Source organism: Protopterus annectens, chromosome 1.part2, assembly GCF_019279795.1.
Source record: "Protopterus annectens isolate FY-2018-M chromosome 1.part2, PAN1.0, whole genome shotgun sequence".
NCBI classification, from domain to species: Eukaryota; Metazoa; Chordata; order Ceratodontiformes; family Protopteridae; genus Protopterus; species Protopterus annectens.
The window spans coordinates 1,157,006,712-1,157,018,989 of record NC_056727.1 but is presented as its reverse complement, the minus strand read 5'-3'; positions in this window follow the sequence as shown (position 1 = coordinate 1,157,018,989).

Below are 12,278 nucleotides of genomic sequence, written 5' to 3'. Positions count from 1 at the left end.
AGAGACGTTGTAAACTGGAACAAAACCTTCTTTATTCACAGATAAAACCACCAAGCGCTTTCGGCTGAGAATCCCAGGCTTTTTCAAGGTGCATAAAAAATGTAGCCATTCCACTTATATGGAAAACTCTTAATTGGCCAAATTGATAAATTGAACTTATTGATTCATAAATTAAAAAATCAGATTGCTATCCTTAGCAAGAAAATAACACTTAAAGTGCAACAGTGCTTTGAAATATGTATAGAAGTTTGTGACATTAAAAAATATACATATTATGTCATAAATGTATGTTATTAAATACAAAACGAAGTAAGATATACTTTCAAATATATTTTAAAAGTGTTTTAAAAAGTGCTTTAAAAAAGTGCTTTAAAAAATTTTTCTTTGATGTAGCACAAAATAAATGAATGACATGTCCATAAACAGCATCGAAAACATTAAAATCATTCTCTTACAAAGTACTGCCTAAACTTGTCTATAGTATAATAATACTAAAAATTGTCTTTCCCCTTAACCTTGAAACTCAGTGCTCATGGCTTAAATTTTATGAATCCACAAAAAATAAAATAAAATAAAGTAAAAAATTTTTTATTACAATCTATCTCTCCTCATTTTAAGTAGGCTCCTTAAACTAATGGTGTCATTCATACCTGGATACCTAGTGGCATCCAGTTTGAACTGCCATGTTAACTCTCTACTTTCCAAATACGTTTCCCAATCCCCACCTCTTGGATCCTGCTGGACTCGTTCTAATACAAAAAATCTTATTAACATATTAGTGCATACTAGGGAGTGTTTAAAAAAAGCATTGCTGTCCATTCTTTTTTCAATTTCATAAAAATGCTCATATATCCTTTTCTTGAGCTTTCTCACCATTTTGCCTATGTAGAAACCATGGCAGGACAAACAAATACCCAAGTATACTACTCCAAATGAATTGCATGTGTAATGACCATGTGATCTAAGTGTACAATTTCTGGAAGGGATAGAAACGTGGTCATCATTCAACATGTGTTTGCATTGATTACACCTACCACACTTGAATGAACCATGTTTTCTACTAGAACAATTGTTGCCTTCAGAAAACATTAGTTTGGGAGTTTGCTCAAACATTCCTTTTAAATTAATGTCACGTTTTCTGACAAAATCTATTCTTTCAGGGATATAAGGTTTAATGTCATCCTGGGATGTTAGAATAGCCCAATAAAAACTCATGGTGTCTTCTATAAGCTTTGCATCACAGGTGTACGTGTAAGAAAAACTCCTAAGTTTGTCATCCTGCACAGATACATTACCGTGGGAGAGGAAGTCCTTTGGCTAAAGTGGGGGATACATAGTGTCCCTTTTTTCTTTAATCTCCAAAGTCAGAGAACTAATAAGATTAAGTGGATAGCCTCTCTCCTTAAACATAGTGGCCAAAAAACGTGCTTCTTTCAAGAACAAATCAAGGGAACTACACATCCTAGAACCTCATATTAATTGGCCTCTAACTATTCCTTTCTTAATGTAAAAGGATCACGAACTATCGTAATGCAAAAAGGCATTAGAGAATGTATTCTTTCTAAATACCTGAGTTTGAAACTGTTGTGTCTCCTTATCTTTCATTAACAATACATCTAAATAATGTAAAGAATCTTCACTAAGCTCATACGTAAATGATAAAAATTCTGTTGTAGAGCTGATGTAGTCAAAAAATTCTAGAAAATTCTCTTTCGTTCCCTGCCATAAAATACAAATGTCATCCAGGTAACGTTTGTAGAATATAATAAATTCTTTCCATCTAGAGGAATGGATGTATTTTTGTTCCCACTTGTGTAAGATGATGTTCGCATACGAAGATGCACATGGAGAGCCCATGGCTACACCTTTGTTTTGTCTAAAGAGCTCACCACTAAAATATATAAAATTGTTATGTAAAATGATGTGCATAAACTCAGCCAAAAGGTTGACCAAGCTGTTACTTAAGCCAGATTCTTTAGCCAACACTTCAGTGAACCATTCTATACCCTTAGAGTGTGGTATGCAGGGAAATAATTCTATAACATCTATAGTAATCATTAGTGTGTCAGGGTTACTAATACCAACAGGGAGACTGGCCAAAAATTCCCAAGAGTCCTTACAGATATGTGGAAGTCGAGGAATAAAATGTATCATTTTTGAGAATTTTCTAGAATTTTTTGACTACATCAGCTCTACAACAGAATTTTTATCATTTACGTATGAGCTTAGTGAAGATTCTTTACATTATTTAGATGTATTGTTAATGAAAGATAAGGAGACACAACAGTTTCAAACTCAGGTATTTAGAAAGAATACATTCTCTAATGCCTTTTTGCATTACGATAGTTCGCATCCTTTTTACATTAAGAAAGGAATAGTTAGAGGCCAATTAATACGAGGTTCTAGGATGTGTAGTTCCCTTGATTTGTTCTTGAAAGAAGCAAGTTTTTTGGCCACTATGTTTAAGGAGAGAGGCTATCCACTTAATCTTATTAGTTCTCTGACTTTGGAGATTAAAGAAAAAAGGGACACTATGTATCCCCCACTTTTAGCCAAAGGACTTCCTCTCCCCACGGGTAATGTATCTGTGCAGGATGACAAACTTAGGAGTTTTTCTTACACGTACACCTGTGATGCAAAGCTTATAGAAGACACCATGAGTTTTTATTGGCCTATCTAACATCCCAGGATGACATTAAACCTTATATCCCTGAAAGAATAGATTTTGTCAGAAAACGTGACATTAATTTAAAAGGAATGTTTGAGCAAACTCCCAAACTAATGTTTTCTGAAGGCAACAATTGTTCTAGTACAAAGCATGGTTCATTCAAGTGTGGTAGGTGTAATCAATGCAAACACATGTTGAATGATGACCACGTTTCTATCCCTTCCAGAAATTGTACACTTAGATCACATGGTCATTACACATGCAATTCATTTGGAGTAGTATACTTGGGTATTTGTTTGTCCTGCCATGGTTTCTACATAGGCAAAACGGTGAGAAAGCTCAAGAAAAGGATATATGAGCATTTTTACGAAATTGAAAAAAGAATGGACAGCAATGCTTTTTTTAAACACTCCCTAGTATGCACTAATATGTTAATAAGATTTTTTGTATTAGAACGAGTCCAGCAGGATCCAAGAGGTGGGGATTGGGAAATGTATTTGGAAAGTAGAGAGTTAACATGGCAGCTCAAACTGGACGCCACTAGGTATCCAGGTATGAATGACACCATTAGTTTAAGGAGCCTACTTAAAATGAGGAGAGATAGATTGTAATAAAAAATGTTTTACTTTATTTTATTTTATTTTTTGTGGATTCATAAAATTTAAGCCATGAGCACTGAGTTTCAAGGTTAAGGGGAAAGACAATTTTTAGTATTATTATACTATAGACAAGTTTAGGCAGTACTTTGTAAGAGAATGATTTTAATGTTTTCGACGCTGTTTATGGACATGTCATTCATTTATTTTGTGCTACATCAAAGAAAAATTTTTTAAAGCACTTTTTTAATGCACTTTTTAAAACACTTTTAAAATATATTTGAAAGTATATCTTACTTCGTTTTGTATTTAATAACATACATTTATGACATAATATGTATATTTTTTAATGTCACAAACTTCTATACATATTTCAAAACACTGTTGCACTTTAAGTGTTATTTTCCTGCTAAGGGTAGCAATCTGATTTTTTAATTAATGAATCAATAAGTTCAATTTATCAATTTGGCCAATTAAGAGTTTTCCATATAAGTGGAATGGCTACATTTTTTATGCACCTTGAAAAAGCCTGGGATTCTCAGGCGAAAGCGCTTGGTGGTTTTATCTGTGAATAAAGAAGGTTTTGTTCCAGTTTACAACGTCTCTGTGCTGGTTTACTATTTTTTCATCTATTTGTGATGAGCGAAAGACCATTTTTGTGAACATCATTTGTTTCTACTACTGTTGATCTGTGTTTGAGTAAGACTGAGCTGGTGATCTTCCCACGAACTTTTCTGTTTTTTTGTGCAGCTTTTATTTCTTGGTTTCAATGGCGGAGGATCTATCTTGCTTGGAACTTCTCAACACACCTAACACTTTGCGGGAGGAGCTTGATGAAGCTCCCGTTACACGTAAGGAGTTTAACCAGGTTCTAACGCTCCTTACGCAAATTAGTAATTCTCTTTTATCACAAAGCAGCAGTAATGGTTCCTCGATTCCTTGCAACCAGCAGCAAGGAGCACGTAGTAAGCGGGGATTTTCATCCGCAAAAGAGCCGAATGGCGTGTGTGCATTGAGGGACGCTGTAACAACGGACAATCAAACTTCTTATGCACATGAAGGGAATGTTTCTGACAGGCATGGACTGAGTGATGAACTCCCTGACAGGGAGTTCAACTTCAAAACGTGGACGGAATTCCAACCCATTTTTAAACAAGGTACTGTTGACAACAATATCGAACAACTTGACAATGAGTTTGACACATTTAACAACAAGTTATACCCTTACAAGAACTGCCAACTTGAAATTAATTATTTAAGAGAATGTGTTAAAGTACAAAGAGTGCCTAAAGGACTCAGGTGTTATAAATTTCCAAGTAACGCCACTGCAGGTTCTGTTTTCCATTCACAATTAATTGAACTGTTTAACCGCACAGGTCTTGAAATGTTAGAGTTCATGATACAAGATTACCAAATCAAATGTAACACTATTTTAAATGATCTGCCTGTACTCAATGAAAATATTGTGAAACTCAAAAATTTCCCAGGCATTAAAAGAAGTATGACGATGTTTTTAAAGAGATTGATCAACATTGTTACAAGGTGTTGGACAGAAAAGCCAGGAAATCAGATCGTGATTTAGTAGAATACAGGGAGGGTAGGGCATATCCTTTTTTTAACAAACAGAAGCAGGTCAACATGAATTCTGAAGGCTTTGATGGCAATATTAACAAACAACATTTTCTTAGCACACCTAACATGGAACCGCTTCGCCGAAGTGAAAGGTTAGCACAAAAAGGGGGGTAATAATGCTCCGCAGGTTTTTCAATTACCCCAGGGCAGACCGATGGGGAGGAACAACAGCAACTCACACCAGCAGAACTGGGGGAGAGTACGCAACTGATAGAAACACCTAATGTTTTCAACTTTGAGACAATGAACTTTTCAAATTTAAGTGATAACCAAACAGTAGTGACAAGAAACAATTTTAGTATTTACAACTACACTAATTTATCTGTCAGCCCTGATTTTTTTGAATTGTTCACTAAGGGTCTACATTATGTACCTTCAAGGCCATCTTACCTGCCTAAACTTCTCATTGAGTTAAAACTATTTGTCAGGAATTTAAACCTTTCCCTTTATTTTAAAGGTCAGGAAGCTCCATCTAATAATATAGGCAGACGTAGTACATTTAACCCTCCTACTTACCCTGGACTTAAAATGTTTGAAGAATTGTTAGAAAAATCCTTCAGAAGAGATCTAGGGGGATACCATCAGCATTCTTCATTAAATTTTGACAAACACTTGCAAGAAACTGTTGAATTGTTGAGGAAAGAAACAATCAGGGTAATGAAGCCTGATAAAGGGGGAGGGGTGGTCCTAATGAATTATTTTGATTATGAAAATGCTATGCACAACGTATTGCAGGACACAGAAACATACGAGCAGGTGTCAAGGAATGAATTGAATGTTGCATATTCTAGAATAAGATATACTTTGAGTGACCACCTCCTCCAAGGTGCCATAAATGAAAGTTTGTTTAATTACTTAAATGTTTCTAATCCAAAAATTCCGATTTTGTTTGGTATACCTAAGGTCCACAAAGGTATTTCACCCCTCTGTTTCAGACCAATTGTGGCTGGGGCGGGGGGCATTACTGAACCTCTGGGCAGATTTGTGGAACATAATTTGAAACATTTCATTCCTCGACTTCCACATGTCTGTAAGGAGTCTTGGGAATTTTTGGCCAGTCTCCCTGTTGGTATTAGTAACCCTGACACACTAATGATTACTATAGATGTTATAGAATTATTTCCCTGCATACCACACTCTAAGGGTATAGAATGGTTCACTGAAGTGTTGGCTAAAGAATCTGGCTTAAGTAACAGCTTGGTCAACCTTTTGGCTGAGTTTATGCACATCATTTTACATAACAATTTTATATATTTTAGTGGTGAGCTCTTTAGACAAAACAAAGGTGTAGCCATGGGCTCTCCATGTGCATCTTCGTATGCGAACATCATCTTACACAAGTGGGAACAAAAATACATCCATTCCTCTAGATGGAAAGAATTTATTATATTCTACAAACGTTACCTGGATGACATTTGTATTTTATGGCAGGGAACGAAAGAGAATTTTCTAGAATTTTTTGACTACATCAGCTCTACAACAGAATTTTTATCATTTACGTATGAGCTTAGTGAAGATTCTTTACATTATTTAGATGTATTGTTAATGAAAGATAAGGAGACACAACAGTTTCAAACTCAGGTATTTAGAAAGAATACATTCTCTAATGCCTTTTTGCATTACGATAGTTCGCATCCTTTTTACATTAAGAAAGGAATAGTTAGAGGCCAATTAATATGAGGTTCTAGGATGTGTAGTTCCCTTGATTTGTTCTTGAAAGAAGCACGTTTTTTGGCCACTATGTTTAAGGAGAGAGGCTATCCACTTAATCTTATTAGTTCTCTGACTTTGGAGATTAAAGAAAAAAGGGACACTATGTATCCCCCACTTTTAGCCAAAGGACTTCCTCTCCCCACGGGTAATGTATCTGTGCAGGATGACAAACTTAGGAGTTTTTCTTACACGTACACCTGTGATGCAAAGCTTATAGAAGACACCATGAGTTTTTATTGGCCTATCTAACATCCCAGGATGACATTAAACCTTATATCCCTGAAAGAATAGATTTTGTCAGAAAACGTGACATTAATTTAAAAGGAATGTTTGAGCAAACTCCCAAACTAATGTTTTCTGAAGGCAACAATTGTTCTAGTAGAAAACATGGTTCATTCAAGTGTGGTAGGTGTAATCAATGCAAACACATGTTGAATGATGACCACGTTTCTATCCCTTCCAGAAATTGTACACTTAGATCACATGGTCATTACACATGCAATTCATTTGGAGTAGTATACTTGGGTATTTGTTTGTCCTGCCATGGTTTCTACATAGGCAAAACGGTGAGAAAGCTCAAGAAAAGGATATATGAGCATTTTTACGAAATTGAAAAAAGAATGGACAGCAATGCTTTTTTTAAACACTCCCTAGTATGCACTAATATGTTAATAAGATTTTTTGTATTAGAACGAGTCCAGCAGGATCCAAGAGGTGGGGATTGGGAAACATATTTGGAAAGTAGAGAGTTAACATGGCAGCTCAAACTGGACGCCACTAGGTATCCAGGTATGAATGACACCATTAGTTTAAGGAGCCTACTTAAAATGAGGAGAGATAGATTGTAATAAAACATTTTTTACTTTATTTTATTTTATTTTTTGTGGATTCATAAAATTTAAGCCATGAGCACTGAGTTTCAAGGTTAAGGGGAAAGACAATTTTTAGTATTATTATACTATAGACAAGTTTAGGCAGTACTTTGTAAGAGAATGATTTTAATGTTTTCGACGCTGTTTATGGACATGTCATTCATTTATTTTGTGCTACATCAAAGAAAAATTTTTTAAAGCACTTTTTTAAAGCACTTTTTAAAACACTTTTAAAATATATTTGAAAGTATATCTTACTTTGTTTTGTATTTAATAACATACATTTATGACATAATATGTATATTTTTTAATGGGGCGGCCACGGTGGTGCAGTGGTTAGCATTGCCGCCTCACAGCAAGAGGTTCTCTGGTTCGATCCTCGGCTGGGGTGCCTTCTGTGCGGAGTCTGCATGTCCTCCCTGTGGTCGCGTGGGTTTCCTCCGGGTGCTCCGGTTTCCTCCCACATCCCAAAGACATGCTGCAGGTGGATTGGACACTCTAAATTGACCCAAGGTGTGCGTGTGAGTGTGCCTTCTGTGGAAGGTTGGGCGCCGGGCTGGCAACTCGACACCGTAAAACTCCACTGCCATTCAATATGCGGACAGGTGATCCGCTGTGGCGACCCCTAACTGGGATAAAGCCGAAAGAAGAAGAAGAAGATGTATATTTTTTAATGTCACAAACTTCTATACATATTTCAAAGCACTGTTGCACTTTAAGTGTTATTTTCTTGCTAAGGGTAGCAATCTGATTTTTTAATTAATGAATCAATAAGTTCAATTTATCAATTTGGCCAATTAAGAGTTTTCCATATAAGTGGAATGGCTACATTTTTTATGCACCTTGAAAAAGCCTGGGATTCTCAGGCGAAAGCGCTTGGTGGTTTTATCTGTGAATAAAGAAGGTTTTGTTCCAGTTTACAACGTCTCTGTGCTGGTTTACTATTTTTTCATCTATATGTGATGAGCGAAAGACCATTTTTGTGAACATCATTTGTTTCTACTACTGTTGATCTGTGTTTGAGTAAGACTGAGCTGGTGATCTTCCCACAAACTTTTCTGTTTTTTTGTGCAGCTTTTATTTCTTCATATCTGGGAATTCCCACCCAGGTTCCTAACATAACTAAAGAAAGCCTTGTGATTATCCTTAGTGTCCTGTGCAATTTTTCTCTCGAAACTGGCCTTAGACAATTTTATGAGTGCCAGTAGTATTTTGCTAATACTGATCAGAGATGCCTTCCCTTTTTGGGATTTTGCTCTATCATGTAGTAGCTTCCTCCTTCTATTGTATAGTTTGTTTATGGCTGGGGTCCACCAGACAGGATGCCTGCCTTTGGAGGATTGGGTCTTGGTTTTATTTGGGATTGCATGATCCATGCATTCCTGAAGGTGTTCATAGAATGTGTTTACAAAGGATTCTGCGGTCTGGGCCATATTTTCCACAGGACCGGGAGCTTTGAAAGATTCCACCTCAGTTTTGAGGAGTGTGAAATTTGCTTTAGAGACATTTTTCACTGTGGTTTTCTGGGGCAGGGGGTGGGGTCGGGATGTGAATATCCAGTGAGATTAGTTTATGGTCTGATCTACCAGTGAGGGATACACTTCTGGTCTGGAGCATAGAGCCCCCATGTTGGTGATGATCAGGTCCAGTATGTTTTCCCCTCTTGTGGGAGTGGTAACAAGTTGTTCCATAGCATTTGAGTTTATAAATTCTAGGAACCTTTGGGCTAGGGTGTTGGAGCTAGAGTAATGCTCCCAGTCTATGTTTGGGTAGTTGAAGTTGCCCAATATAATGGTGTTTGGAGAGAATTTCATATTTTCCAGTGTTCTCAAGAAGGCTGAGTGGGGTTCCTGGGTTTGGGAGGGTGGTCTGTAGCAGGCTATAAACTGGAAGGCAGTTTTACCCACTGTTAGTTGCACATGGATAGTCTCTGATGCTTCGTGCTGTGCCACCAACCTGGAGGTGCGGGTATCTTTGACGAATATTGACACTCCCCCTCCTTTTGTGGTTCGGTCCATGTTTTGGGGCCGTAAAGCATGTATGAGGTATAACCTGGTAGTGCTAGGGTGCTCTCGGGAGTCTTGAAACAGGTTTATGTTACTGCACAGATATCGATGTTCTCCATGCTAAGGAGAGTTTTGAGTGCGTGCATCTTGAGGTTTAGACTTCTGGCATTGAGTAGCATTACTCTTAGTTTCTTATCCCTTGTGATACCTATGGAGGTGGTTTTGTCTTTTGAGCCTTGCCTAAAAAAGGCACTATGGGGGTGGCAAGAGCCTTTGCCAATATCCAAAAGCCCAGGCGTGACAGGTGCAAGCCGTCCCTAGCGAAGCATCGTGGCTTGTCGAGCATGTCATCCCAGGCTGACAGGCATTGGATCCCCTTTGAATGACACCAATACTTAAGCCAATTGTTGAAATTGATCATCTTGTCTTCATATTGTGGCATCATTCTTGGTGAGGGTAAGATGCTACTCAAGGTCAGGGTCACACCGGCCTGGACTACATGCTCAGAGAGCTCCTTTATGTCTCTTTTCATGTAGTCCAGGGAGGTACGTCTCAGGTCATTCACACCAACATGGACAATGACTGAGTCATAATTGTACTTGCCTAGGAGTGACCTGAGTGCTTGTGTTATGTGGCGGATCCTAGCGCCGGCAGGCAGCTCACCGTGAACTTCTCCTTGTACAGCCTGGTGAGCGGGACGTCAGTGTGCTGATGATAGAGTCACCTATTACAAGTGTATCATGTGTGTTGTTTAGCCTTAAGGGCTGTGACTGTTCGGCACACTGGCTTTATGAGCTATGTGTTGCACGTGTTTTGTTTTGGGGTAGGGGTTGCTTGAGTGTCTCCTTTGGAGCTCTCTGCTGCTTAGGCAAATTTTTATTTAGAGCCTCCGAGTATGTTTTTGTGTGTTTATGCGTTTGGTTTGCTGTCGTGGTAGGTCTATGTGAGACTGGAATTGTAGTGAGTGTGGTTTCCTTCTCCTCCTGACTGGTTATGCCAGTACTGAGTTGAGAGAGCTTAGCCTTCAGTTTGGCTATATGGTTGCATCTCTCACATGTGTTGGAATTTGTTGGGAGGACTAGAGGGTTGTCTGTGTACATGAGGCAGTTGTAACATTGCCTCAAGATTCCCAGATTCACCAGCTGGACCAGAGAGGAGATTGACAACTGACCTTTGGACATGCTAGAATAGTATTGGGAATTCCTTTATAATTGAAAAAAAGGCCAATGGGGAACAAGGTACTCAAGGGGAGTTTGTGAGGGTGTAGTGCTTTTAATTTTTTAGTGCTGACTTATATAATTGCTTTAGTGAGCAAGTGCCAGGCTTTAGAGTAGGAATACGGTGTTTATTATGAGAACTAGATCAGTTCTAAGGGAAAAAGTGAAGAGCAGACTTTGTGGAGCCGAGAATGGTTTAAACCCAATTAAGCGGAGCTGCCCGATGCTGCGCTATGCGCAAAATCGCGCAAAGCCGCACCAAAGCGGGTTTTATACAGGGGGACTTGAAAGAGCTAGAAATTGGCCCAAAACAGCCAATAGACTACCAGATTCTTGTGCTGGGAACACTCCTCCAGGTATAGATAGGCTGCTCTAAGCTCCCCACTGCCACTGGTGAACAAAGAAACCTCCCTTTATCCAAGAAAGGAAATGGGCAACACAGGAACTTTCCAAAAGTCCAGAATACAGCAAAGCCTGTATTTGGACTACTCTGGTTCAGGAAAGATTGGAAACAAGGATAATTATTTTGTTTTTTTTCTTTATTGCAACAAACAGCAGGAAAATGCAATAAATATGTAACACAGGCTAGTGCACTTGAGTGTGTAGCCTCAAAAGGTAAATGCAACAAACAGGACAGACTTTAAAAGTGCAGGTGCAAAAACAACTTTAAACAGTTTAAAACAGTTCAAGAAGCAGAAATACTTGCAGTTTAGCTAGATCGGACAGTCGCCCAGGTAGTAGCAGGAAAAAAAAAACACTTTTATCAGAATAGATAGATAGATGCAAATATATCAACTTTGAGATCACATTTCTGTACAGTAAGAGCAAATTCATTGAATATGAAAGTTGGCATAGTTTCACACACTATTTTTGATCAACTGCACTGGCCTTTTCACTTGCTGATGAAAGGCAACTTCAAGCTGAGGATATGGTTATCATTTATTTATATGTTGATGAAGATTTAGGAATCCATTTCTAGTACTGTTGGAGATGCAGAGATACAGGAGATCCATGACTATAAGCCACAGAAAAATGAAATAGAGAATTGTGCCACTCTTGTTAGCTCGGGGAAGATAGGCCTCTGATCTATTTGGTTAGGAACTTCTGTGGTCTTTCTAATCATTTGATATGTTTAAGGAGATGTATCTCAAAGATGATGTTGTACTCAACAACTGGATTAATCAATATTGATTATAAGGGAGTGATTGTCTCTTTAGACCTTGATAAAATTCCTTTGACCATTAACCAGACTAAATAAAAGGATTTACTGATGGTCAGAAGAGAGGCAATGATCAACTCAAGTAACTAGGTCCCTAACTTTATTTTCATTTTGTTGAAGTGTTTTGTACAAATTGTATGTGAGGAGAGGTGATGTACCAATGCAATGATATTATACTTTTTAGCATTTAGTCTAAGCCCATTTGAGTACATTAAGTATATATTTATGTGAGTTAATTTTGGAAGATTTAGATGTAATAGGGTGACAACAACAGAATCCACTTTGCAACCACCTGCAAACTTTGTTAGCCAGGAGCCTTGACTCACTGCTTAGAGGTCTAAGAAGTCAATACTAA